At 43.8% G+C, this 27,720-nt stretch overlaps 13 non-coding genes and 4 pseudogenes across 13 annotated transcripts; all 17 read left to right on the plus strand.

Moving 5' to 3' along the window:
• The first annotated feature begins 3,437 nt into the window (after window positions 1-3,437).
• LOC141230339 (U2 spliceosomal RNA) lies at window positions 3,438-3,610 on the plus strand (annotated as a pseudogene).
• Window positions 3,611-9,680: 6,070 nt separating this feature from the next.
• On the plus strand, window positions 9,681-9,879 carry LOC141230372 (U2 spliceosomal RNA). Its single transcript, XR_012296900.1, has one exon. It is a non-coding gene; the product is annotated as a U2 spliceosomal RNA (small nuclear RNA).
• A 1,115-nt stretch (window positions 9,880-10,994) lies between these two features.
• Window positions 10,995-11,185, plus strand: LOC141230509 (U2 spliceosomal RNA). Its single transcript, XR_012296969.1, has one exon. It is a non-coding gene; the product is annotated as a U2 spliceosomal RNA (small nuclear RNA).
• A 1,115-nt stretch (window positions 11,186-12,300) lies between these two features.
• Window positions 12,301-12,491, plus strand: LOC141230511 (U2 spliceosomal RNA). The gene has a single exon (XR_012296971.1). It is a non-coding gene; the product is annotated as a U2 spliceosomal RNA (small nuclear RNA).
• Window positions 12,492-13,606: 1,115 nt separating this feature from the next.
• Window positions 13,607-13,797, plus strand: LOC141230512 (U2 spliceosomal RNA). The gene has a single exon (XR_012296972.1). It is a non-coding gene; the product is annotated as a U2 spliceosomal RNA (small nuclear RNA).
• Window positions 13,798-14,912: 1,115 nt separating this feature from the next.
• On the plus strand, window positions 14,913-15,103 carry LOC141230513 (U2 spliceosomal RNA). Its single transcript, XR_012296973.1, has one exon. It is a non-coding gene; the product is annotated as a U2 spliceosomal RNA (small nuclear RNA).
• A 1,115-nt stretch (window positions 15,104-16,218) lies between these two features.
• Window positions 16,219-16,409, plus strand: LOC141230487 (U2 spliceosomal RNA). Its single transcript, XR_012296948.1, has one exon. It is a non-coding gene; the product is annotated as a U2 spliceosomal RNA (small nuclear RNA).
• A 1,115-nt stretch (window positions 16,410-17,524) lies between these two features.
• LOC141230410 (U2 spliceosomal RNA) lies at window positions 17,525-17,640 on the plus strand (annotated as a pseudogene).
• A 525-nt stretch (window positions 17,641-18,165) lies between these two features.
• LOC141230285 (U2 spliceosomal RNA) lies at window positions 18,166-18,348 on the plus strand. The gene has a single exon (XR_012296837.1). It is a non-coding gene; the product is annotated as a U2 spliceosomal RNA (small nuclear RNA).
• A 1,115-nt stretch (window positions 18,349-19,463) lies between these two features.
• LOC141230411 (U2 spliceosomal RNA) lies at window positions 19,464-19,579 on the plus strand (annotated as a pseudogene).
• Window positions 19,580-20,104: 525 nt separating this feature from the next.
• LOC141230287 (U2 spliceosomal RNA) lies at window positions 20,105-20,287 on the plus strand. The gene has a single exon (XR_012296839.1). It is a non-coding gene; the product is annotated as a U2 spliceosomal RNA (small nuclear RNA).
• Window positions 20,288-21,402: 1,115 nt separating this feature from the next.
• On the plus strand, window positions 21,403-21,518 carry LOC141230412 (U2 spliceosomal RNA; annotated as a pseudogene).
• A 525-nt stretch (window positions 21,519-22,043) lies between these two features.
• LOC141230289 (U2 spliceosomal RNA) lies at window positions 22,044-22,226 on the plus strand. The gene has a single exon (XR_012296840.1). It is a non-coding gene; the product is annotated as a U2 spliceosomal RNA (small nuclear RNA).
• A 1,115-nt stretch (window positions 22,227-23,341) lies between these two features.
• LOC141230514 (U2 spliceosomal RNA) lies at window positions 23,342-23,532 on the plus strand. The gene has a single exon (XR_012296974.1). It is a non-coding gene; the product is annotated as a U2 spliceosomal RNA (small nuclear RNA).
• A 1,115-nt stretch (window positions 23,533-24,647) lies between these two features.
• LOC141230515 (U2 spliceosomal RNA) lies at window positions 24,648-24,838 on the plus strand. Its single transcript, XR_012296975.1, has one exon. It is a non-coding gene; the product is annotated as a U2 spliceosomal RNA (small nuclear RNA).
• A 1,115-nt stretch (window positions 24,839-25,953) lies between these two features.
• LOC141230516 (U2 spliceosomal RNA) lies at window positions 25,954-26,144 on the plus strand. The gene has a single exon (XR_012296976.1). It is a non-coding gene; the product is annotated as a U2 spliceosomal RNA (small nuclear RNA).
• Window positions 26,145-27,259: 1,115 nt separating this feature from the next.
• On the plus strand, window positions 27,260-27,450 carry LOC141230517 (U2 spliceosomal RNA). The gene has a single exon (XR_012296977.1). It is a non-coding gene; the product is annotated as a U2 spliceosomal RNA (small nuclear RNA).
• The last annotated feature ends 270 nt before the right edge of the window (window positions 27,451-27,720 follow it).

Below are 27,720 nucleotides of genomic sequence, written 5' to 3' on the forward strand. Positions count from 1 at the left end.
TGTCGTCTTATTAATGTTTATGCATCCCCAGAGAAAAATGAGCGTGCTTCCCTTTTTAATGTCATCCCTTTGTTTTTATCAGGTCCGTCCCCTGTGATAGTGGGAGGGGATTTTAACTGTGTCATGTTGGGGGAGGGGAGGAGTGGAGGTGATACTAATGGAAGAACAGACAAAACATCCAGTCTGTTAAAACATTTGACAACGGACCTCAAATTATTAGATGCTTGGAGAAAGTCCTACCCTACTGACCCTGGGCATACATGGAGGGGTAGAGGGATGTCATCTCGTATTGATTTTATTTTTTCCTCTTCTGATGTTTTTAAACCTAGGAATGCTGGTCTAATAGAAAATATTTTTTCTGATCATGTATTACTATACAATGTATTGCAAACTCCACAGGAAGCAAAAGTTGGAAAAGGTATGTGGAAATTGAATGTGCTCTTATTAGAAGACGAACTGGTAAGGGCGGAGTTTTATGCAAAGTATGAGAGTTGGAGAAGACGGAAACACCCAAATCAGAGTATGTTGGGGTGGTGGGAGTGTGTTAAAACCCGTATTAAAGAATTTTTTATTAAAATTGGTAAAAGGAAGGCACGTGAAAAAAGGAAATGTTTTAAAGATTTTAATGTCAGGATGCAAACTCTCCTTAAGCTTAAGGGGTGGGGAGTACCTGGTGTGGATGATGAGATTGCCAAGATCCAGACAGAAATCCAAAAATTCCTGGAACAAAAGGGTAAAGAAATTATATTTAATACCCGTGTGAAATATTTGGAAGAGGGTGAGACCTGCTCAAGGTTTTTCTTTAAAAAAATGAGTGACAAAAAACAAGTGATTACTGAGCTAGAAGGACAATCTTCCACTGAGGGCATTTTAGAGCATACTGCTAATTTTTATAGAGATCTTTTTAGTATTAAAAATGTTGATGAACCTGCTTTTACAGAGAATCTTAATGTTTTATCCCAGTTTTTAAATAAAGATGACCAGATTTTTTTAGCTAAAGAACTTTTACCCAGTGAAATTGAAGAGACCCTTAAGAGTTTTAATAAAGGTAAGGCTCCTGGATCAGATGGCCTTCCTTTTGAATTTTATCTTTGCTTTTGGGATCTAATTAAGGAGGATTTTATACAAGTAGTTTGTGAAGCCTCTAAGGCTGATTTATTACCATATTCATGGCGTAAAAGTATGATTACATTAATTTTTAAGAAAGGTGATAAATCAAAGTTGGAGAATTGGAGGCCTATTTCACTATTAAATACAGACTACAAGATTTTAGCTAAAGTTGTTGCTGGTCGTCTTAAAGCAGTTATTAAAAATGTAATTCATCCAGATCAGGTGTGTGGTGTCCCCGGGAGATCAATCTGGGAGCATCTAAACCTAATTCGTGATCTTATCTGGTTTCAAAAAGATAGAAAACAGCCACTAGCTATTTTATCTTTGGATTTTATGAAAGCGTTTGATAGGGTCTCCCACTTTTATCTTTTTAAAGTTATGGGAAAGATGGGGTTCCCTGATTCTTTTATTCAGAAAATTGCGCTTTTATACAAACAGTCATCTGCCCGGATTTTAGTCAATGGTTTTTTAACTAGAGAGGTGGAGCTTCTTTCCGGTGTTAAACAAGGTTGCCCCATGTCCCCACTTTTATTTGTCTGCTCCATTGAGCCACTGTTGTGCCTGCTGCGTCGGGACAAGGTGGTTAGGGGCATTTTTATTCCGGGTGGGGGTGGACAACAAGTTAAAGCCATTGGATATATGGATGACATATCTGTATATGGCACTAGCTCAGCATCTATTAACAGAGCAATTCTAATTACTGAAATTTTTAGTGCTGGGTCTGGGTTTAAGTTGAATATAAATAAATGTGACTGTATGATTATGGGTCAATGGGAGTCAGATCCGCCTAGGGTTCCCACACAAACAGTAGGAATCAAGATCCTGGGTGTCTTGTTTAATCCTGCTAATGATGGTATTGAAAACTGGGATTTGGTTTTGAATAAATTAAATCAGAAGATCTCTTTATGGCAAACTCGAAAACTAACAATGGAGGGCAAGATTCTTGTAATTAAAATGGTTTTGCTTCCTATCATTTTGTATGCCGCTATGGTTTTTCCCCCTAATTCTCTGTATCTTAGAAGACTTATGAAGCCCATGTTTTATTTTCTGTGGGGATCCAAAATGGAGAAATTGAGGAGGGAGGTGGTATGTAAAAGCAAGAAAAATGGGGGTAAAGGGTTCCCTGATTTAAAATTGTTTTTATTTATCAAGTTTTTTGTATTTTGTTGCAAAAGCTTGAATAATGTTGGGGCTTTCTCTTGTTTTCTTAGATATACAACTGGGTTTCTTTTCCGAAAGTTGAACTTCGGTATGACTGTTAATTGTCCTTTTCTCTTATCTCCCCCTAAGCATTACAAGATCTTGGAGAAGGTCATTTCAGAATATGATCTGACCCAAGTTGATCGTCAGCTTTTATTTGATCAACGTAAGTTAACAGTTATTTGTAAGGGACATGAGGAGATGGAGGATGTGTCTAATTTTTCCATCTCCAGGTGCCGCCTGGTGTGGAACAACGTGGCCTGTCCTGCACTTAGAAACTCACAAAAGGATTTAGCTTGGCAGGTTGTTCACCAATGTCTCCCTACGAGAGCTTTTCAGCATCATAGGGGGCTGGTGGCTAGTGCTAGATGTCCCAGAGAAAGATGCGCCCCAAACGAGTCAGTGTTTCATTTATTGTGGGATTGCCCCTACGCACAAGAGCTATGGCAGACGGTGGGCACCCTCCTAAAATGGATATGTGGTATACAAACCCTTAATTGTGACATTATAATATATGGGATAATTAATTGCCCAACCATGAAACAAGCACGAGTCGCATGGCTTATAATAAACTGTTTAAAAGAAGCTTTATGGAAAGTGCGCAATATATTATTGTTTAAACGTGAATTTATTCCTGTCAAAGATTGTATTGGGCTTGCTCTTTGTGAAATGTTTACATACTACCTGAGAGATTGTAAAAAGATGGGAATCAATGAAGCAAAAAAGCTATGGTGTTTGCAAATTTGGAATATGTATTTATTTATGTAAATTATATGCAAAACTGTGTTTTATGCTTTTTATGCTTTTAAGTGCATTTTAATTCTGACTCTGTATTAGTTTTATGTCATATTTTATTCCAGTATTTGTGATTTGTTTCAAATATTGTATCGGATATGTTCTTTGTGAAAAGTTTTCATACTACCTGATTGTAAAAAGATAAAGTTAAAAAGCTATGGTGTTTGCATTTGACATATGTATTTATTTATGCAAATTATATGCAAAACTGTGTTTTATGCTTTTTATGCTTTTATGCGCTTTTTAAATCTGACCTTGTATTTGTTTTATGTCATATTTTATTCAAGTCTTTGTGATTTGTTTGTAATTTATGATGTATGTCTGATTTAAATAAAGCTTGTTTGAAAACGGATCTGTTCTTATCAGTTTAATATCTGATACGTCCCCTATCTGGGGACCATATATTAAATGGATTTTTAGAACAGGGAGATGGAAAAAGAGCTTGCTCTGTCCACTCCACGCATTGACCTGGTATTGCAGTATCTCCAGGACCGGTGCACCCCTTCTTTAATGCAGTTTCTAAAATCAGAAAGAATTGAATTCAATGTTTTTTGTTCATTTTGCTTGTTTGTCGGATTTTGGGATGGACTCTTTGGCTCTGCTTTTCTTCTCCTCATTGGATTTTTCATGTTCAAAGTTGCAGAAGCCAGATTACAAGCTCATTTTGGTTCAACTTCAGCAACTGTGCATTGCATTGCCATGTAATGTGATGCAATGCTATCTTTCTAGCTCTCCCTTTTTACTTCCTTTTGGATAAACAGACATATTAGGCAAGCATTTTGGAGCTTTCACCTAAATAACTACAGGTGGTGAGATAAGCTGCACAATATAATTGACCTTTCAGTATATTGTTGCACACACACCATCTATTTAGCAAATGCCCTTGTTATCAACAGCAGCCTTTTAAACTCACCTGAGCTAACAGGTATGTGCGCTGGTTACTCTGCTGCGCTTAAAATTTCTTTTTTGGTTTGCTACAATGCCTTTTCTGAAAAGTTGTCTCCTTCTGCTGGAACACTGACTTCTTTCATTTAATGCCTGCAGACTATAAAAGAGAACCCAACCCAAAAAGTTTGGTTGATTAGTCTGTGGCATTCTGTTAAACTGTTGCTTATGGCGGTCTCTGTGAGCTTCTCAGCGACATTCAGCCAGCCAGGTATCCTGCCTGCAGTAGATGGAATGTGGCAATGGAACGCTGGCTGCGCGTGTCATAATAGGCTCTGAGCCTTTATATACCTGTGCACAGCAGCAGCCACCTTCAGTCTGCTGCTGGACAGCCAGCAGCAACAGCAGCAGGAGAGGTATGTAATCAGGAGCCCTCCTGCTAAGGGTAGACAGCTGCTCGTTCCACCCCACCCCCCGCCTTAATTGGTTCTCCTCCCTTCCAACGGTGTTGAGGCGGGTGGGAACAGCAGGGGGTGAAGGTGCTGTGTTTAAAGAGGTGGAGTTATGCAGATCTAAAACGCGTGGATTGCAGCAGCAGCAAGCCGAAAAGTGCAGGCATGTAAGGGATCTAGAGGTTGACAACATGTCTTCTTAACGGGAGTCCAGGAGCTCATCTCCACAAATGGACTTTTTAGGATCCTTGGGTGGCTCCGTAGTTTGAAACCAATTCTGGTTATCGCTTCTCGGCCTTTTGGCAAGATCAGTGGTGGTTTTCTGCTGCTGGTGTTGTTTGGAGGGCAGTTGTGACTGGGGTTCCCCCTTGTGGGGCCCTAGTGTGCGATTGAGCGGCGATTGTGTTTATCTGCTGTAAAAATGGTGGAGAAAACACGTGGATTAGAGGACTCGGTCCGTCTGAAGGTGGCTGCAGGTCATGAAGGAGAAATCGGTTTGGACCAAGTTTGCGTTGATGTCTTGAAGAACATTAATGGCTTGAAGGTAACGGATGTATTGGCACTGCAGGATTTTCAGAAACAAGGAATTTATGATATCACTTTTGTTTCTTTGAGTATTTGCCAGAGAGTCTACATGGAGTTGGTACGAATGAAGGAAGAAAAGGAATTGAAATGCTTAGAGTTTATTGCACTGGAACCTCTGTTCCAGCAGACATATAAGTATGTGGTTGTGCACATGTATAACCCTAAAGTTCCGGATGAGACTGTTTCCAATTTTTTAGCTCGGTATTGTAGTGAGGTTAAATTTTTGGGAAGAATGAAGAACAAATACAATTATCTAAATGGCAAGAGGAGATATGTTGTAAAACTGAGACCGGATGATAGAGCTATTGGGGGTGCCAAGAGCATTCCTGCACAGTTTTCTATCGGAGGAGAAAGGGGATTTTGTTTTTATAATGGACAGATGGAATATTGTAGGAAGTGTCATGAGTTTGGACATGTTCAGAAAGATTGTCCAGTGCAAGGTGATGTTTGTAGAGGTTGTGGGAAATCTGGGCATGTTGCAAGTGGTTGCCCAATGAATAAGGTGTGTGATTTGTGTGGACATGCAGATCACCTTGCAAGGAAATGTAGATTGTGGGCTCAGATTCCTAGGTCACAGGTGGACGCTGAAGAGAGGCAGAAGAAGACTCGGCAGGAAAGTGGGGAGGAGGGCGAAGGCTCAGACTCAGAGGGGGAAAGCCAAAAACAAGATGGTGGTAGGGGAAGAGACCATGCGGTGCCCAAGATGGAGGAAAAGGGGCGGAGCCAGAAGAAAGTTGGTTTGAGGGAGGGGCTGGAAGTAATAAACAAAGTAGCTGATGTGCATGGCCCGGGTGATGGGATGGATTTGTCTAATATGGCGGAGTCAGTGAATCCTGTTTTGGGAAGAGATGGGGGTGAGGAAATGGAGGTTTTGGAGGAGGAGGATTCTGATTCGGATGGAACTATAACCCCTCAGCAGCGTGATAGGGTTAACAGTGATTGGAGTGAAAATGAGGAGGAAGATGATGGCAAGGAGGAGAGTTATGCCTCCGTGATTAAAAGAAGTAAGGTGGAGGGGTGTTGGTCTGGGGGGCAGGAAGATCCAGTCTCCCTAAGACCAGGTTATTCTAACAGGGACTCGAGTTCTGAGTCGCCTGATATACGTAGAAAAGTGGGTGGCAGGAGTGGGTTTTCTCCTGGTTCATGATGGATCGGGTATGGTGGAGATTTTTTCCTGTTGTTATGATGGCGTTGTGTGTTGCTTCTCTGAATGTACGAGGGATTGGTTCTGCTTGTAAGAGAGCAGGGATACTGGAGTACATTGAGAGTGTGAATGCAGATATTGTCTGTCTGCAGGAATGTGTAATTAAATCTGCCCCGCATGAGAGTGAGTGGAATAAGGGGCAATCTTTTTGGTCCCTATGCTCAGAAAACAGGAATGAAGGGGTGGGCATTTTACTGTGTAATTCCAGTCTAAAGGTTTTAGAGTTTAAAGTAATCATACCTGGGAGATGTTTGTTTTTATTAGTGGATTTTTTAGGTAAGCGGGTACGGGTTTTTAATGTTTATGCCCCTGCTGATAAACAAGCAAGAGTTGGGTTTTTGGAGTCTCTAAAGTTGTTTTTACCAGGCAGAGACTTCACTATAGTGGCTGGAGATTTTAATTGTGTCAGATCCGCAAAAGATCGTAAGAGCTCTACGGAAGGTAGGACTGATGTTACGTCTAATATTTTAAATCAGATTGTGCAGGATTTACGCTACACGGATGCTGGTCTGATGGTTGGGCCAAGTGATAAGTTCACATACATATCAGATAGTGGACGTAGTGTTTCCCGAATTGACTATGTTTTTATGTCTGAAGGGATTAAGGTGGCCAAGTGCAACCACGTGATGACGACTTTTTCTGACCACAAGATGATAGTGGTAGATCTGTGTATAGCTGAGTCCCTGGCTTTTGGAAAGGGACTCTGGAAGCTGAACGTAAGCCTGCTGGAAGAGGAGAGTGTTAAGGTTGGTTTTAATAAAGTGTTTTTGTCTTGTGTGTCTGAACAGCACCTTTTTAAAGATTTGCTAGAGTGGTGGGACTGGGCTAAGGAGAAATTTGCATGTTATTTTAAAGGGGTGTGTTTTAGGAGAGCGAAAGCCAAAAGGGATCATGATGCTGCTGTTATTTCAAAATTGGAAGTACTCCATAAGTTTAAGAGAGCGGGGATGGAGGTGGATAAAGAGATTGCAGATTTGAAGGACGAACTGAAGAAGATACTTATTGAAAAAGGGAAGACTATTATGTTTAAGGCAAAAATAAAGCACATGGAGGAAAATGAGCAATGTTCGAGATACTTTTTTAAAAAATGTTTTAAACCTAAAGGGGTTTTTAAGTCTGTTTTTTCTCCTGCAGGGGAGGTATCTGGGGATGAGATGATTGGCAGTATTCTTTCCTTTTATGAAACACTCTTCTCTAACGATAGTAGAGCCAGTGATGCGGAAATTAATGATTATTGCAAAGTATTAACTAATAATATTCCTGAGGAGAAAATTGGGTTTCTAAGTGAGGAGGTTGGGAAAGATGAAATTAGACGGGCAGTGGATGGCTTGGCGAAAGGCAAGACGCCAGGCTGTGATGGTCTTCCTGCTGAATTTTATGTTAGATTTTGGGATATTATAGGTGTGGAGTTTTCCCGGGTGGTGCAATATGGTTTTACTCATGGGATTTTATCGGTTTCTATGCGTAGGGGGATTGTTACGCTGATTCATAAGAAAGGGGACATGAGGGATATTAAAAATTGGAGGCCCATAACATTGTTAAACAGTGATTACAAAATTATTTCTAAAATTGTGGCTGGTAGACTGGCAGATGTGATAGGTGATATGGTGGGGGAGTATCAGGCATGTGCAGTGCCTGGTAGGAAAATTTCAGATAATTTGCTGCTTCTAAGAGACTTAATTTATCAGGCTAATTTGAATAAGAATGCTCTTTTGTTACAGTCGGTGGACCTGGAGAAAGCCTTTGATAAAATATCACATAGATTTTTGTTCTCTGCTTTAAGTCACCTTGGTGTTCCGGATAAATTATTGATGGTCATTAAGAGTTTTTATTGTGGGGTCAGTAGCCAGATTTTAGTTAATGGGCATGTGAGTTCCAGTTTTAATATTTTATCGGGAGTTAGGCAGGGTTGTCCCCTGTCACCAATTCTTTTTATCTGTGTGGTGGAGGCCCTTTTAAAAAGTGTGCAAGTTGACAAGTGTGTGGCTGGTGTTTTTATTCCTGGGGGATCCGGGGGTCCAGTCAAGTCTTTAAGTTATATGGATGATATTGTTTTTACTTGTGGTTCACAGGCGGATCTCAATAGAGTGAATTTGCACGTAAGGATTTTTTGTTGTGTGGCTGGTATGGCGGTGAATTGGGGAAAGTGCCAGCTTTGTAACTTTGGGAGGCAGGTTGAGGTTAACGTGGCAGGAGTGGAGAGTAGGGAGGAAATTGAGGTTCTTGGTGTCATCTTTGAGAAGGAACTGAAAGGGAAAAGCAGCCTGAAGATTCTAGAAGACAAAATGGATCAGAAGTTGAACTTTTGGAAACTAAGGAACCTGTCGCTGAGAGGGAAAGTGCTGGTAATCAAGTCTGTGATTCTCCCGCTTCTGCTGTACACTGCTTTGATTTTCCCACCTGCTGTGCTTTGGACAAAGAGAGTGACAAGGAAACTGTTTGTGTTTTTTTGGGGATCCAAAATGGAGAAACTAAGAAGAGGAATGGTTATGTGTTCTGTGGAAAATGGGGGTTGTGATTTTCCTAACATTGACTTATTTTTAAGAATGCATTATTTTTTGAACATTTATAAATTATCCCAGTGCAATAACAGGACTGCGGACATGTGCAAATATTTAGCAGGACGGCTTTTCCAGAAATGGAGCTGGTGTGAGAAGGATTTAAGAAAACCAGTTTCGTTTGTGATACCGTTTTTTTATGTGGTGCTTAGGTCCTTCTATGATCAAAATGGGATAAGCTCCATGGTTAGACCGGACAAAAAACTGATTGTCTCAGGTATTAAGAAGAAGGAGATGTTATGTGATGTGCCGTTTTGTAATAATGCACAGTCTGGACAGGTGTGGAAGCTTTTTTTCATGCGTGGAATCAGCAACAGACAGAAGGATGTAACCTGGATGGCGTTGCATGGATGCTTGCCAACAAGGGCTTTTTTGAATGACCGGGGGATAAAGGTTCAAGAACTATGTCCTAGGGAAGGTTGCAATAAGGTGGAAACAATACAGCATATTTTTTGGGACTGTTTTTTTGCTAAAAAAGTTTTTACCTTGTTGTCACGTACGTTTGTTGCTTTAGTTGGTTTTCATTGTTTCGATTTTGAAAGGATTTTAATAGGTCAAGATTTTAAGTACTCGCAAAGGAAGCGGGCAAGCTGGATTATTTTTGTCATATATAAAGAGGTTTTATGGGACGTTCGGAATTTGGTGATTTTTAAAAAGATTGTTTTTTCCCCCATGGAATGCAGAAAGATTTTTCTTGCTAGACTGTTTTATGCCTATTTATTGGATAAAAAGAAGTATGGTGAGACAGCAGCAGAAGCACTGTGGAACTTTTCACATTGGACTTCTTACAGTAAGTAACAGTTAATTGCAGGGTTGTGTTTTTTGGGATTTTGTTTTTGTTTTTCCGAATGATGATTTGAGAACCCGTTCAGTGAATATGCGCTATGATGCATAAATTAATGTGGGTCTTAATCTGAGGAAAAAAAAAAAAAAAAAATCTGTTCTTATCAGTTTAATATCTGATACGTCCCCTATCTGGGGACCATATATTAAATGGATTTTTAGAACAGGGAGATGGAAAAAGAGCTTGCTCTGTCCACTCCACGCATTGACCTGGTATTGCAGTATCTCCAGGACCGGTGCACCCCTTCTTTAATGCAGTTTCTAAAATCAGAAAGAATTGAATTCAATGTTTTTTGTTCATTTTGCTTGTTTGTCGGATTTTGGGATGGACTCTTTGGCTCTGCTTTTCTTCTCCTCATTGGATTTTTCATGTTCAAAGTTGCAGAAGCCAGATTACAAGCTCATTTTGGTTCAACTTCAGCAACTGTGCATTGCATTGCCATGTAATGTGATGCAATGCTATCTTTCTAGCTCTCCCTTTTTACTTCCTTTTGGATAAACAGACATATTAGGCAAGCATTTTGGAGCTTTCACCTAAATAACTACAGGTGGTGAGATAAGCTGCACAATATAATTGACCTTTCAGTATATTGTTGCACACACACCATCTATTTAGCAAATGCCCTTGTTATCAACAGCAGCCTTTTAAACTCACCTGAGCTAACAGGTATGTGCGCTGGTTACTCTGCTGCGCTTAAAATTTCTTTTTTGGTTTGCTACAATGCCTTTTCTGAAACGTTGTCTCCTTCTGCTGGAACACTGACTTCTTTCATTTAATGCCTGCAGACTATAAAAGAGAACCCAACCCAAAAAGTTTGGTTGATTAGTCTGTGGCATTCTGTTAAACTGTTGCTTATGGCGGTCTCTGTGAGCTTCTCAGCGACATTCAGCCAGCCAGGTATCCTGCCTGCAGTAGATGGAATGTGGCAATGGAACGCTGGCTGCGCGTGTCATAATAGGCTCTGAGCCTTTATATACCTGTGCACAGCAGCAGCCACCTTCAGTCTGCTGCTGGACAGCCAGCAGCAGCAGCAGCAGGAGAGGTATGTAATCAGGAGCCCTCCTGCTAAGGGTAGACAGCTGCTCGTTCCACCCCACCCCCCGCCTTAATTGGTTCTCCTCCCTTCCAACGGTGTTGAGGCGGGTGGGAACAGCAGGGGGTGAAGGTGCTGTGTTTAAAGAGGTGGAGTTATGCAGATCTAAAACGCGTGGATTGCAGCAGCAGCAAGCCGAAAAGTGCAGGCATGTAAGGGATCTAGAGGTTGACAACATGTCTTCTTAATGGGAGTCCAGGAGCTCATCTCCACAAATGGACTTTTTAGGATCCTTGGGTGGCTCCGTAGTTTGAAACCAATTCTGGTTATCGCTTCTCGGCCTTTTGGCTAAGATCAAGTGTAGTATCTGTTCTTATCAGTTTAATATCTGATACGTCCCCTATCTGGGGACCATATATTAAATGGATTTTTAGAACAGGGAGATGGAAAAAGAGCTTGCTCTGTCCACTCCACGCATTGACCTGGTATTGCAGTATCTCCAGGACCGGTGCACCCCTTCTTTAATGCAGTTTCTAAAATCAGAAAGAATTGAATTCAATGTTTTTTGTTCATTTTGCTTGTTTGTCGGATTTTGGGATGGACTCTTTGGCTCTGCTTTTCTTCTCCTCATTGGATTTTTCATGTTCAAAGTTGCAGAAGCCAGATTACAAGCTCATTTTGGTTCAACTTCAGCAACTGTGCATTGCATTGCCATGTAATGTGATGCAATGCTATCTTTCTAGCTCTCCCTTTTTACTTCCTTTTGGATAAACAGACATATTAGGCAAGCATTTTGGAGCTTTCACCTAAGTAACTACAGGTGGTGAGATAAGCTGCACAATATAATTGACCTTTCAGTATATTGTTGCACACACACCATCTATTTAGCAAATGCCCTTGTTATCAACAGCAGCCTTTTAAACTCACCTGAGCTAACAGGTATGTGCGCTGGTTACTCTGCTGCGCTTAAAATTTCTTTTTTGGTTTGCTACAATGCCTTTTCTGAAACGTTGTCTCCTTCTGCTGGAACACTGACTTCTTTCATTTAATGCCTGCAGACTATAAAAGAGAACCCAACCCAAAAAGTTTGGTTGATTAGTCTGTGGCATTCTGTTAAACTGTTGCTTATGGCGGTCTCTGTGAGCTTCTCAGCGACATTCAGCCAGCCAGGTATCCTGCCTGCAGTAGATGGAATGTGGCAATGGAACGCTGGCTGCGCGTGTCATAATAGGCTCTGAGCCTTTATATACCTGTGCACAGCAGCAGCCACCTTCAGTCTGCTGCTGGACAGCCAGCAGCAGCAGCAGCAGGAGAGGTATGTAATCAGGAGCCCTCCTGCTAAGGGTAGACAGCTGCTCGTTCCACCCCACCCCCCGCCTTAATTGGTTCTCCTCCCTTCCAACGGTGTTGAGGCGGGTGGGAACAGCAGGGGGTGAAGGTGCTGTGTTTAAAGAGGTGGAGTTATGCAGATCTAAAACGCGTGGATTGCAGCAGCAGCAAGCCGAAAAGTGCAGGCATGTAAGGGATCTAGAGGTTGACAACATGTCTTCTTAACGGGAGTCCAGGAGCTCATCTCCACAAATGGACTTTTTAGGATCCTTGGGTGGCTCCGTAGTTTGAAACCAATTCTGGTTATCGCTTCTCGGCCTTTTGGCTAAGATCAAGTGTAGTATCTGTTCTTATCAGTTTAATATCTGATACGTCCCCTATCTGGGGACCATATATTAAATGGATTTTTAGAACAGGGAGATGGAAAAAGAGCTTGCTCTGTCCACTCCACGCATTGACCTGGTATTGCAGTATCTCCAGGACCGGTGCACCCCTTCTTTAATGCAGTTTCTAAAATCAGAAAGAATTGAATTCAATGTTTTTTGTTCATTTTGCTTGTTTGTCGGATTTTGGGATGGACTCTTTGGCTCTGCTTTTCTTCTCCTCATTGGATTTTTCATGTTCAAAGTTGCAGAAGCCAGATTACAAGCTCATTTTGGTTCAACTTCAGCAACTGTGCATTGCATTGCCATGTAATGTGATGCAATGCTATCTTTCTAGCTCTCCCTTTTTACTTCCTTTTGGATAAACAGACATATTAGGCAAGCATTTTGGAGCTTTCACCTAAATAACTACAGGTGGTGAGATAAGCTGCACAATATAATTGACCTTTCAGTATATTGTTGCACACACACCATCTATTTAGCAAATGCCCTTGTTATCAACAGCAGCCTTTTAAACTCACCTGAGCTAACAGGTATGTGCGCTGGTTACTCTGCTGCGCTTAAAATTTCTTTTTTGGTTTGCTACAATGCCTTTTCTGAAACGTTGTCTCCTTCTGCTGGAACACTGACTTCTTTCATTTAATGCCTGCAGACTATAAAAGAGAACCCAACCCAAAAAGTTTGGTTGATTAGTCTGTGGCATTCTGTTAAACTGTTGCTTATGGCGGTCTCTGTGAGCTTCTCAGCGACATTCAGCCAGCCAGGTATCCTGCCTGCAGTAGATGGAATGTGGCAATGGAACGCTGGCTGCGCGTGTCATAATAGGCTCTGAGCCTTTATATACCTGTGCACAGCAGCAGCCACCTTCAGTCTGCTGCTGGACAGCCAGCAGCAGCAGCAGCAGGAGAGGTATGTAATCAGGAGCCCTCCTGCTAAGGGTAGACAGCTGCTCGTTCCACCCCACCCCCCGCCTTAATTGGTTCTCCTCCCTTCCAACGGTGTTGAGGCGGGTGGGAACAGCAGGGGGTGAAGGTGCTGTGTTTAAAGAGGTGGAGTTATGCAGATCTAAAACGCGTGGATTGCAGCAGCAGCAAGCCGAAAAGTGCAGGCATGTAAGGGATCTAGAGGTTGACAACATGTCTTCTTAACGGGAGTCCAGGAGCTCATCTCCACAAATGGACTTTTTAGGATCCTTGGGTGGCTCCGTAGTTTGAAACCAATTCTGGTTATCGCTTCTCGGCCTTTTGGCTAAGATCAAGTGTAGTATCTGTTCTTATCAGTTTAATATCTGATACGTCCCCTATCTGGGGACCATATATTAAATGGATTTTTAGAACAGGGAGATGGAAAAAGAGCTTGCTCTGTCCACTCCACGCATTGACCTGGTATTGCAGTATCTCCAGGACCGGTGCACCCCTTCTTTAATGCAGTTTCTAAAATCAGAAAGAATTGAATTCAATGTTTTTTGTTCATTTTGCTTGTTTGTCGGATTTTGGGATGGACTCTTTGGCTCTGCTTTTCTTCTCCTCATTGGATTTTTCATGTTCAAAGTTGCAGAAGCCAGATTACAAGCTCATTTTGGTTCAACTTCAGCAACTGTGCATTGCATTGCCATGTAATGTGATGCAATGCTATCTTTCTAGCTCTCCCTTTTTACTTCCTTTTGAATAAACAGACATATTAGGCAAGCATTTTGGAGCTTTCACCTAAATAACTACAGGTGGTGAGATAAGCTGCACAATATAATTGACCTTTCAGTATATTGTTGCACACACACCATCTATTTAGCAAATGCCCTTGTTATCAACAGCAGCCTTTTAAACTCACCTGAGCTAACAGGTATGTGCGCTGGTTACTCTGCTGCGCTTAAAATTTCTTTTTTGGTTTGCTACAATGCCTTTTCTGAAACGTTGTCTCCTTCTGCTGGAACACTGACTTCTTTCATTTAATGCCTGCAGACTATAAAAGAGAACCCAACCCAAAAAGTTTGGTTGATTAGTCTGTGGCATTCTGTTAAACTGTTGCTTATGGCGGTCTCTGTGAGCTTCTCAGCGACATTCAGCCAGCCAGGTATCCTGCCTGCAGTAGATGGAATGTGGCAATGGAACGCTGGCTGCGCGTGTCATAATAGGCTCTGAGCCTTTATATACCTGTGCACAGCAGCAGCCACCTTCAGTCTGCTGCTGGACAGCCAGCAGCAGCAGCAGCAGGAGAGGTATGTAATCAGGAGCCCTCCTGCTAAGGGTAGACAGCTGCTCGTTCCACCCCACCCCCCGCCTTAATTGGTTCTCCTCCCTTCCAACGGTGTTGAGGCGGGTGGGAACAGCAGGGGGTGAAGGTGCTGTGTTTAAAGAGGTGGAGTTATGCAGATCTAAAACGCGTGGATTGCAGCAGCAGCAAGCCGAAAAGTGCAGGCATGTAAGGGATCTAGAGGTTGACAACATGTCTTCTTAACGGGAGTCCAGGAGCTCATCTCCACAAATGGACTTTTTAGGATCCTTGGGTGGCTCCGTAGTTTGAAACCAATTCTGGTTATCGCTTCTCGGCCTTTTGGCTAAGATCAAGTGTAGTATCTGTTCTTATCAGTTTAATATCTGATACGTCCCCTATCTGGGGACCATATATTAAATGGATTTTTAGAACAGGGAGATGGAAAAAGAGCTTGCTCTGTCCACTCCACGCATTGACCTGGTATTGCAGTATCTCCAGGACCGGTGCACCCCTTCTTTAATGCAGTTTCTAAAATCAGAAAGAATTGAATTCAATGTTTTTTGTTCATTTTGCTTGTTTGTCAGATTTTGGGATGGACTCTTTGGCTCTGCTTTTCTTCTCCTCATTGGATTTTTCATGTTCAAAGTTGCAGAAGCCAGATTACAAGCTCATTTTGGTTCAACTTCAGCAACTGTGCATTGCATTGCCATGTAATGTGATGCAATGCTATCTTTCTAGCTCTCCCTTTTTACTTCCTTTTGGATAAACAGACATATTAGGCAAGCATTTTGGAGCTTTCACCTAAATAACTACAGGTGGTGAGATAAGCTGCACAATATAATTGACCTTTCAGTATATTGTTGCACACACACCATCTATTTAGCAAATGCCCTTGTTATCAACAGCAGCCTTTTAAACTCACCTGAGCTAACAGGTATGTGCGCTGGTTACTCTGCTGCGCTTAAAATTTCTTTTTTGGTTTGCTACAATGCCTTTTCTGAAACGTTGTCTCCTTCTGCTGGAACACTGACTTCTTTCATTTAATGCCTGCAGACTATAAAAGAGAACCCAACCCAAAAAGTTTGGTTGATTAGTCTGTGGCATTCTGTTAAACTGTTGCTTATGGCGGTCTCTGTGAGCTTCTCAGCGACATTCAGCCAGCCAGGTATCCTGCCTGCAGTAGATGGAATGTGGCAATGGAACGCTGGCTGCGCGTGTCATAATAGGCTCTGAGCCTTTATATACCTGTGCACAGCAGCAGCCACCTTCAGTCTGCTGCTGGACAGCCAGCAGCAGCAGCAGCAGGAGAGGTATGTAATCAGGAGCCCTCCTGCTAAGGGTAGACAGCTGCTCGTTCCACCCCACCCCCCGCCTTAATTGGTTCTCCTCCCTTCCAACGGTGTTGAGGCGGGTGGGAACAGCAGGGGGTGAAGGTGCTGTGTTTAAAGAGGTGGAGTTATGCAGATCTAAAACGCGTGGATTGCAGCAGCAGCAAGCCGAAAAGTGCAGGCATGTAAGGGATCTAGAGGTTGACAACATGTCTTCTTAACGGGAGTCCAGGAGCTCATCTCCACAAATGGACATTTTAGGATCCTTGGGTGGCTCCGTAGTTTGAAACCAATTCTGGTTATCGCTTCTCGGCCTTTTGGCTAAGATCAAGTGTAGTATCTGTTCTTATCAGTTTAATATCTGATATGTCCCCTATCTGGGGACCATATATTAAATGGATTTTTAGAACAGGGAGATGGAAAAAGAGCTTGCTCTGTCCACTCCACGCATTGACCTGGTATTGCAGTATCTCCAGGACCGGTGCACCCCTTCTTTAATGCAGTTTCTAAAATCAGAAAGAATTGAATTCAATGTTTTTTGTTCATTTTGCTTGTTTGTCGGATTTTGGGATGGACTCTTTGGCTCTGCTTTTCTTCTCCTCATTGGATTTTTCATGTTCAAAGTTGCAGAAGCCAGATTACAAGCTCATTTTGGTTCAACTTCAGCAACTGTGCATTGCATTGCCATGTAATGTGATGCAATGCTATCTTTCTAGCTCTCCCTTTTTACTTCCTTTTGGATAAACAGACATATTAGGCAAGCATTTTGGAGCTTTCACCTAAATAACTACAGGTGGTGAGATAAGCTGCACAATATAATTGACCTTTCAGTATATTGTTGCACACACACCATCTATTTAGCAAATGCCCTTGTTATCAACAGCAGCCTTTTAAACTCACCTGAGCTAACAGGTATGTGCGCTGGTTACTCTGCTGCGCTTAAAATTTCTTTTTTGGTTTGCTACAATGCCTTTTCTGAAACGTTGTCTCCTTCTGCTGGAACACTGACTTCTTTCATTTAATGCCTGCAGACTATAAAAGAGAACCCAACCCAAAAAGTTTGGTTGATTAGTCTGTGGCATTCTGTTAAACTGTTGCTTATGGCGGTCTCTGTGAGCTTCTCAGCGACATTCAGCCAGCCAGGTATCCTGCCTGCAGTAGATGGAATGTGGCAATGGAACGCTGGCTGCGCGTGTCATAATAGGCTCTGAGCCTTTATATACCTGTGCACAGCAGCAGCCACCTTCAGTCTGCTGCTGGACAGCCAGCAGCAGCAGCAGCAGGAGAGGTATGTAATCAGGAGCCCTCCTGCTAAGGGTAGACAGCTGCTCGTTCCACCCCACCCCCCGCCTTAATTGGTTCTCCTCCCTTCCAACGGTGTTGAGGCGGGTGGGAACAGCAGGGGGTGAAGGTGCTGTGTTTAAAGAGGTGGAGTTATGCAGATCTAAAACGCGTGGATTGCAGCAGCAGCAAGCCGAAAAGTGCAGGCATGTAAGGGATCTAGAGGTTGACAACATGTCTTCTTAACGGGAGTCCAGGAGCTCATCTCCACAAATGGACTTTTTAGGATCCTTGGGTGGCTCCGTAGTTTGAAACCAATTCTGGTTATCGCTTCTCGGCCTTTTGGCTAAGATCAAGTGTAGTATCTTTTGAAAAGGCAGTTTTGTCCTTGGGCTGCCCTAGTAAATTGATGCATTTTACACACTGGTTTGGTGCACTTGTTAGTACGCCAGGTGGCTCATAGAGTTATCTGATGGAAAACATGGCCCTCCAGGATCGAAGTCACTAGGCTGGGTAAGTGTGAGGGCTTTGGAGCAATGTGCCCCAGGAGTAGGCGCCCTGGTGGGAGTTCAAGCTTACTGGGACTGGGAACCCCAGAAAGACTTGGCTTCGTAGCACGCCGCACCTTTGCCAATCATACTTTCTGAGCAACCCCCCCCTATTCCTGGCCTTCGGGCTAGGAAGGGGAATTTTTATAAACCCGGTCGGAGGTCCGGTCAGCTTTGGGCTGAGAAACCAACACAGGCTCCAGCTCCACTAGGGTGGCAGCCTAGATGGAAGCTGGGAGCACGAAAACGGCTCTTCTCCGGCTTCGGCTAGGGAGAGCATCGGAGATCCCTGACCCTCGCTGTGGCCTTCTGGCTCGGAGGGATGGGGATGGTTTATTGGGGACCCTCTCCTCCGGGAAGGGTCCACATGAATCCTCGCCTCGTGCGCTGTTTTGGTGTGACTTCGGTCACATTTTTCAGTGCCTTGGATGCAGCTTCAATCAAAAAAATCTGTTCTTATCAGTTTAATATCTGATACGTCCCCTATCTGGGGACCATATATTAAATGGATTTTTAGAACAGGGAGATGGAAAAAGAGCTTGCTCTGTCCACTCCACGCATTGACCTGGTATTGCAGTATCTCCAGGACCGGTGCACCCCTTCTTTAATGCAGTTTCTAAAATCAGAAAGAATTGAATTCAATGTTTTTTGTTCATTTTGCTTGTTTGTCGGATTTTGGGATGGACTCTTTGGCTCTGCTTTTCTTCTCCTCATTGGATTTTTCATGTTCAAAGTTGCAGAAGCCAGATTACAAGCTCATTTTGGTTCAACTTCAGCAACTGTGCATTGCATTGCCATGTAATGTGATGCAATGCTATCTTTCTAGCTCTCCCTTTTTACTTCCTTTTGGATAAACAGACATATTAGGCAAGCATTTTGGAGCTTTCACCTAAATAACTACAGGTGGTGAGATAAGCTGCACAATATAATTGACCTTTCAGTATATTGTTGCACACACACCATCTATTTAGCAAATGCCCTTGTTATCAACAGCAGCCTTTTAAACTCACCTGAGCTAACAGGTATGTGCGCTGGTTACTCTGCTGCGCTTAAAATTTCTTTTTTGGTTTGCTACAATGCCTTTTCTGAAACGTTGTCTCCTTCTGCTGGAACACTGACTTCTTTCATTTAATGCCTGCAGACTATAAAAGAGAACCCAACCCAAAAAGTTTGGTTGATTAGTCTGTGGCATTCTGTTAAACTGTTGCTTATGGCGGTCTCTGTGAGCTTCTCAGCGACATTCAGCCAGCCAGGTATCCTGCCTGCAGTAGATGGAATGTGGCAATGGAACGCTGGCTGCGCGTGTCATAATAGGCTCTGAGCCTTTATATACCTGTGCACAGCAGCAGCCACCTTCAGTCTGCTGCTGGACAGCCAGCAGCAGCAGCAGCAGGAGAGGTATGTAATCAGGAGCCCTCCTGCTAAGGGTAGACAGCTGCTCGTTCCACCCCACCCCCCGCCTTAATTGGTTCTCCTCCCTTCCAACGGTGTTGAGGCGGGTGGGAACAGCAGGGGGTGAAGGTGCTGTGTTTAAAGAGGTGGAGTTATGCAGATCTAAAACGCGTGGATTGCAGCAGCAGCAAGCCGAAAAGTGCAGGCATGTAAGGGATCTAGAGGTTGACAACATGTCTTCTTAACGGGAGTCCAGGAGCTCATCTCCACAAATGGACTTTTTAGGATCCCTGGGTGGCTCCGTAGTTTGAAACCAATTCTGGTTATCGCTTCTCGGCCTTTTGGCTAAGATCAAGTGTAGTATCTTTTGAAAAGGCAGTTTTGTCCTTGGGCTGCCCTAGTAAATTGATGCATTTTACACACTGGTTTGGTGCACTTGTTAGTACGCCAGGTGGCTCATAGAGTTATCTGATGGAAAACATGGCCCTCCAGGATCGAAGTCACTAGGCTGGGTAAGTGTGAGGGCTTTGGAGCAATGTGCCCCAGGAGTAGGCGCCCTGGTGGGAGTTCAAGCTTACTGGGACTGGGAACCCCAGAAAGACTTGGCTTCGTAGCACGCCGCACCTTTGCCAATCATACTTTCTGAGCAACCCCCCCCTATTCCTGGCCTCCGGGCTAGGAAGGGGAATTTTTATAAACCCGGTCGGAGGTCCGGTCAGCTTTGGGCTGAGAAACCAACACAGGCTCCAGCTCCACTAGGGTGGCAGCCTAGATGGAAGCTGGGAGCACGAAAACGGCTCTTCTCCGGCTTCGGCTAGGGAGAGCATCGGAGATCCCTGACCCTCGCTGTGGCCTTCTGGCTCGGAGGGATGGGGATGGTTTATTGGGGACCCTCTCCTCCGGGAAGGGTCCACATGAATCCTCGCCTCGTGCGCTGTTTTGGTGTGACTTCGGTCACATTTTTCAGTGCCTTGGATGCAGCTTCAATCAAAAAAATCTGTTCTTATCAGTTTAATATCTGATACGTCCCCTATCTGGGGACCATATATTAAATGGATTTTTAGAACAGGGAGATGGAAAAAGAGCTTGCTCTGTCCACTCCACGCATTGACCTGGTATTGCAGTATCTCCAGGACCGGTGCACCCCTTCTTTAATGCAGTTTCTAAAATCAGAAAGAATTGAATTCAATGTTTTTTGTTCATTTTGCTTGTTTGTCGGATTTTGGGATGGACTCTTTGGCTCTGCTTTTCTTCTCCTCATTGGATTTTTCATGTTCAAAGTTGCAGAAGCCAGATTACAAGCTCATTTGGGTTCAACTTCAGCAACTGTGCATTGCATTGCCATGTAATGTGATGCAATGCTATCTTTCTAGCTCTCCCTTTTTACTTCCTTTTGGATAAACAGACATATTAGGCAAGCATTTTGGAGCTTTCACCTAAATAACTACAGGTGGTGAGATAAGCTGCACAATATAATTGACCTTTCAGTATATTGTTGCACACACACCATCTATTTAGCAAATGCCCTTGTTATCAACAGCAGCCTTTTAAACTCACCTGAGCTAACAGGTATGTGCGCTGGTTACTCTGCTGCGCTTAAAATTTCTTTTTTGGTTTGCTACAATGCCTTTTCTGAAACGTTGTCTCCTTCTGCTGGAACACTGACTTCTTTCATTTAATGCCTGCAGACTATAAAAGAGAACCCAACCCAAAAAGTTTGGTTGATTAGTCTGTGGCATTCTGTTAAACTGTTGCTTATGGCGGTCTCTGTGAGCTTCTCAGCGACATTCAGCCAGCCAGGTATCCTGCCTGCAGTAGATGGAATGTGGCAATGGAACGCTGGCTGCGCGTGTCATAATAGGCTCTGAGCCTTTATATACCTGTGCACAGCAGCAGCCACCTTCAGTCTGCTGCTGGACAGCCAGCAGCAGCAGCAGCAGGAGAGGTATGTAATCAGGAGCCCTCCTGCTAAGGGTAGACAGCTGCTCGTTCCACCCCACCCCCCGCCTTAATTGGTTCTCCTCCCTTCCAACGGTGTTGAGGCGGGTGGGAACAGCAGGGGGTGAAGGTGCTGTGTTTAAAGAGGTGGAGTTATGCAGATCTAAAACGCGTGGATTGCAGCAGCAGCAAGCCGAAAAGTGCAGGCATGTAAGGGATCTAGAGGTTGACAACATGTCTTCTTAACGGGAGTCCAGGAGCTCATCTCCACAAATGGACTTTTTAGGATCCCTGGGTGGCTCCGTAGTTTGAAACCAATTCTGGTTATCGCTTCTCGGCCTTTTGGCTAAGATCAAGTGTAGTATCTTTTGAAAAGGCAGTTTTGTCCTTGGGCTGCCCTAGTAAATTGATGCATTTTACACACTGGTTTGGTGCACTTGTTAGTACGCCAGGTGGCTCATAGAGTTATCTGATGGAAAACATGGCCCTCCAGGATCGAAGTCACTAGGCTGGGTAAGTGTGAGGGCTTTGGAGCAATGTGCCCCAGGAGTAGGCGCCCTGGTGGGAGTTCAAGCTTACTGGGACTGGGAACCCCAGAAAGACTTGGCTTCGTAGCACGCCGCACCTTTGCCAATCATACTTTCTGAGCAACCCCCCCCTATTCCTGGCCTCCGGGCTAGGAAGGGGAATTTTTATAAACCCGGTCGGAGGTCCGGTCAGCTTTGGGCTGAGAAACCAACACAGGCTCCAGCTCCACTAGGGTGGCAGCCTAGATGGAAGCTGGGAGCACGAAAACGGCTCTTCTCCGGCTTCGGCTAGGGAGAGCATCGGAGATCCCTGACCCTCGCTGTGGCCTTCTGGCTCGGAGGGATGGGGATGGTTTATTGGGGACCCTCTCCTCCGGGAAGGGTCCACATGAATCCTCGCCTCGTGCGCTGTTTTGGTGTGACTTCGGTCACATTTTTCAGTGCCTTGGATGCAGCTTCAATCAAAAAAATCTGTTCTTATCAGTTTAATATCTGATACGTCCCCTATCTGGGGACCATATATTAAATGGATTTTTAGAACAGGGAGATGGAAAAAGAGCTTGCTCTGTCCACTCCACGCATTGACCTGGTATTGCAGTATCTCCAGGACCGGTGCACCCCTTCTTTAATGCAGTTTCTAAAATCAGAAAGAATTGAATTCAATGTTTTTTGTTCATTTTGCTTGTTTGTCGGATTTTGGGATGGACTCTTTGGCTCTGCTTTTCTTCTCCTCATTGGATATTTCATGTTCAAAGTTGCAGAAGCCAGATTACAAGCTCATTTTGGTTCAACTTCAGCAACTGTGCATTGCATTGCCATGTAATGTGATGCAATGCTATCTTTCTAGCTCTCCCTTTTTACTTCCTTTTGGATAAACAGACATATTAGGCAAGCATTTTGGAGCTTTCACCTAAATAACTACAGGTGGTGAGATAAGCTGCACAATATAATTGACCTTTCAGTATATTGTTGCACACACACCATCTATTTAGCAAATGCCCTTGTTATCAACAGCAGCCTTTTAAACTCACCTGAGCTAACAGGTATGTGCGCTGGTTACTCTGCTGCGCTTAAAATTTCTTTTTTGGTTTGCTACAATGCCTTTTCTGAAACGTTGTCTCCTTCTGCTGGAACACTGACTTCTTTCATTTAATGCCTGCAGACTATAAAAGAGAACCCAACCCAAAAAGTTTGGTTGATTAGTCTGTGGCATTCTGTTAAACTGTTGCTTATGGCGGTCTCTGTGAGCTTCTCAGCGACATTCAGCCAGCCAGGTATCCTGCCTGCAGTAGATGGAATGTGGCAATGGAACGCTGGCTGCGCGTGTCATAATAGGCTCTGAGCCTTTATATACCTGTGCACAGCAGCAGCCACCTTCAGTCTGCTGCTGGACAGCCAGCAGCAGCAGCAGCAGGAGAGGTATGTAATCAGGAGCCCTCCTGCTAAGGGTAGACAGCTGCTCGTTCCACCCCACCCCCCGCCTTAATTGGTTCTCCTCCCTTCCAACGGTGTTGAGGCGGGTGGGAACAGCAGGGGGTGAAGGTGCTGTGTTTAAAGAGGTGGAGTTATGCAGATCTAAAACGCGTGGATTGCAGCAGCAGCAAGCCGAAAAGTGCAGGCATGTAAGGGATCTAGAGGTTGACAACATGTCTTCTTAACGGGAGTCCAGGAGCTCATCTCCACAAATGGACTTTTTAGGATCCTTGGGTGGCTCCGTAGTTTGAAACCAATTCTGGTTATCGCTTCTCGGCCTTTTGGCTAAGATCAAGTGTAGTATCTGTTCTTATCAGTTTAATATCTGATACGTCCCCTATCTGGGGACCATATATTAAATGGATTTTTAGAACAGGGAGATGGAAAAAGAGCTTGCTCTGTCCACTCCACGCATTGACCTGGTATTGCAGTATCTCCAGGACCGGTGCACCCCTTCTTTAATGCAGTTTCTAAAATCAGAAAGAATTGAATTCAATGTTTTTTGTTCATTTTGCTTGTTTGTCGGATTTTGGGATGGACTCTTTGGCTCTGCTTTTCTTCTCCTCATTGGATTTTTCATGTTCAAAGTTGCAGAAGCCAGATTACAAGCTCATTTTGGTTCAACTTCAGCAACTGTGCATTGCATTGCCATGTAATGTGATGCAATGCTATCTTTCTAGCTCTCCCTTTTTACTTCCTTTTGGATAAACAGACATATTAGGCAAGCATTTTGGAGCTTTCACCTAAATAACTACAGGTGGTGAGATAAGCTGCACAATATAATTGACCTTTCAGTATATTGTTGCACACACACCATCTATTTAGCAAATGCCCTTGTTATCAACAGCAGCCTTTTAAACTCACCTGAGCTAACAGGTATGTGCGCTGGTTACTCTGCTGCGCTTAAAATTTCTTTTTTGGTTTGCTACAATGCCTTTTCTGAAACGTTGTCTCCTTCTGCTGGAACACTGACTTCTTTCATTTAATGCCTGCAGACTATAAAAGAGAACCCAACCCAAAAAGTTTGGTTGATTAGTCTGTGGCATTCTGTTAAACTGTTGCTTATGGCGGTCTCTGTGAGCTTCTCAGCGACATTCAGCCAGCCAGGTATCCTGCCTGCAGTAGATGGAATGTGGCAATGGAACGCTGGCTGCGCGTGTCATAATAGGCTCTGAGCCTTTATATACCTGTGCACAGCAGCAGCCACCTTCAGTCTGCTGCTGGACAGCCAGCAGCAGCAGCAGCAGGAGAGGTATGTAATCAGGAGCCCTCCTGCTAAGGGTAGACAGCTGCTCGTTCCACCCCACCCCCCGCCTTAATTGGTTCTCCTCCCTTCCAACGGTGTTGAGGCGGGTGGGAACAGCAGGGGGTGAAGGTGCTGTGTTTAAAGAGGTGGAGTTATGCAGATCTAAAACGCGTGGATTGCAGCAGCAGCAAGCCGAAAAGTGCAGGCATGTAAGGGATCTAGAGGTTGACAACATGTCTTCTTAACGGGAGTCCAGGAGCTCATCTCCACAAATGGACTTTTTAGGATCCTTGGGTGGCTCCGTAGTTTGAAACCAATTCTGGTTATCGCTTCTCGGCCTTTTGGCTAAGATCAAGTGTAGTATCTGTTCTTATCAGTTTAATATCTGATACGTCCCCTATCTGGGGACCATATATTAAATGGATTTTTAGAACAGGGAGATGGAAAAAGAGCTTGCTCTGTCCACTCCACGCATTGACCTGGTATTGCAGTATCTCCAGGACCGGTGCACCCCTTCTTTAATGCAGTTTCTAAAATCAGAAAGAATTGAATTCAATGTTTTTTGTTCATTTTGCTTGTTTGTCGGATTTTGGGATGGACTCTTTGGCTCTGCTTTTCTTCTCCTCATTGGATTTTTCATGTTCAAAGTTGCAGAAGCCAGATTACAAGCTCATTTTGGTTCAACTTCAGCAACTGTGCATTGCATTGCCATGTAATGTGATGCAATGCTATCTTTCTAGCTCTCCCTTTTTACTTCCTTTTGGATAAACAGACATATTAGGCAAGCATTTTGGAGCTTTCACCTAAATAACTACAGGTGGTGAGATAAGCTGCACAATATAATTGACCTTTCAGTATATTGTTGCACACACACCATCTATTTAGCAAATGCCCTTGTTATCAACAGCAGCCTTTTAAACTCACCTGAGCTAACAGGTATGTGCGCTGGTTACTCTGCTGCGCTTAAAATTTCTTTTTTGGTTTGCTACAATGCCTTTTCTGAAACGTTGTCTCCTTCTGCTGGAACACTGACTTCTTTCATTTAATGCCTGCAGACTATAAAAGAGAACCCAACCCAAAAAGTTTGGTTGATTAGTCTGTGGCATTCTGTTAAACTGTTGCTTATGGCGGTCTCTGTGAGCTTCTCAGCGACATTCAGCCAGCCAGGTATCCTGCCTGCAGTAGATGGAATGTGGCAATGGAACGCTGGCTGCGCGTGTCATAATAGGCTCTGAGCCTTTATATACCTGTGCACAGCAGCAGCCACCTTCAGTCTGCTGCTGGACAGCCAGCAGCAGCAGCAGCAGGAGAGGTATGTAATCAGGAGCCCTCCTGCTAAGGGTAGACAGCTGCTCGTTCCACCCCACCCCCCGCCTTAATTGGTTCTCCTCCCTTCCAACGGTGTTGAGGCGGGTGGGAACAGCAGGGGGTGAAGGTGCTGTGTTTAAAGAGGTGGAGTTATGCAGATCTAAAACGCGTGGATTGCAGCAGCAGCAAGCCGAAAAGTGCAGGCATGTAAGGGATCTAGAGGTTGACAACATGTCTTCTTAACGGGAGTCCAGGAGCTCATCTCCACAAATGGACTTTTTAGGATCCTTGGGTGGCTCCGTAGTTTGAAACCAATTCTGGTTATCGCTTCTCGGCCTTTTGGCTAAGATCAAGTGTAGTATCTGTTCTTATCAGTTTAATATCTGATACGTCCCCTATCTGGGGACCATATATTAAATGGATTTTTAGAACAGGGAGATGGAAAAAGAGCTTGCTCTGTCCACTCCACGCATTGACCTGGTATTGCAGTATCTCCAGGACCGGTGCACCCCTTCTTTAATGCAGTTTCTAAAATCAGAAAGAATTGAATTCAATGTTTTTTGTTCATTTTGCTTGTTTGTCGGATTTTGGGATGGACTCTTTGGCTCTGCTTTTCTTCTCCTCATTGGATTTTTCATGTTCAAAGTTGCAGAAGCCAGATTACAAGCTCATTTTGGTTCAACTTCAGCAACTGTGCATTGCATTGCCATGTAATGTGATGCAATGCTATCTTTCTAGCTCTCCCTTTTTACTTCCTTTTGGATAAACAGACATATTAGGCAAGCATTTTGGAGCTTTCACCTAAATAACTACAGGTGGTGAGATAAGCTGCACAATATAATTGACCTTTCAGTATATTGTTGCACACACACCATCTATTTAGCAAATGCCCTTGTTATCAACAGCAGCCTTTTAAACTCACCTGAGCTAACAGGTATGTGCGCTGGTTACTCTGCTGCGCTTAAAATTTCTTTTTTGGTTTGCTACAATGCCTTTTCTGAAACGTTGTCTCCTTCTGCTGGAACACTGACTTCTTTCATTTAATGCCTGCAGACTATAAAAGAGAACCCAACCCAAAAAGTTTGGTTGATTAGTCTGTGGCATTCTGTTAAACTGTTGCTTATGGCGGTCTCTGTGAGCTTCTCAGCGACATTCAGCCAGCCAGGTATCCTGCCTGCAGTAGATGGAATGTGGCAATGGAACGCTGGCTGCGCGTGTCATAATAGGCTCTGAGCCTTTATATACCTGTGCACAGCAGCAGCCACCTTCAGTCTGCTGCTGGACAGCCAGCAGCAGCAGCAGCAGGAGAGGTATGTAATCAGGAGCCCTCCTGCTAAGGGTAGACAGCTGCTCGTTCCACCCCACCCCCCGCCTTAATTGGTTCTCCTCCCTTCCAACGGTGTTGAGGCGGGTGGGAACAGCAGGGGGTGAAGGTGCTGTGTTTAAAGAGGTGGAGTTATGCAGATCTAAAACGCGTGGATTGCAGCAGCAGCAAGCCGAAAAGTGCAGGCATGTAAGGGATCTAGAGGTTGACAACATGTCTTCTTAACGGGAGTCCAGGAGCTCATCTCCACAAATGGACTTTTTAGGATCCTTGGGTGGCTCCGTAGTTTGAAACCAATTCTGGTTATCGCTTCTCGGCCTTTTGGCTAAGATCAAGTGTAGTATCTGTTCTTATCAGTTTAATATCTGATACGTCCCCTATCTGGGGACCATATATTAAATGGATTTTTAGAACAGGGAGATGGAAAAAGAGCTTGCTCTGTCCACTCCACGCATTGACCTGGTATTGCAGTATCTCCAGGACCGGTGCACCCCTTCTTTAATGCAGTTTCTAAAATCAGAAACAATTGAATTCAATGTTTTTTGTTCATTTTGCTTGTTTGTCGGATTTTGGGATGGACTCTTTGGCTCTGCTTTTCTTCTCCTCATTGGATTTTTCATGTTCAAAGTTGCAGAAGCCAGATTACAAGCTCATTTTGGTTCAACTTCAGCAACTGTGCATTGCATTGCCATGTAATGTGATGCAATGCTATCTTTCTAGCTCTCCCTTTTTACTTCCTTTTGGATAAACAGACATATTAGGCAAG

This window comes from Phyllobates terribilis, unplaced genomic scaffold, assembly GCF_046119375.1.
Source record: "Phyllobates terribilis strain yellow unplaced genomic scaffold, ASM4611937v1 Scaffold_499__1_contigs__length_1316695, whole genome shotgun sequence".
In the NCBI taxonomy this organism is placed as follows: domain Eukaryota; kingdom Metazoa; phylum Chordata; class Amphibia; order Anura; family Dendrobatidae; genus Phyllobates; species Phyllobates terribilis.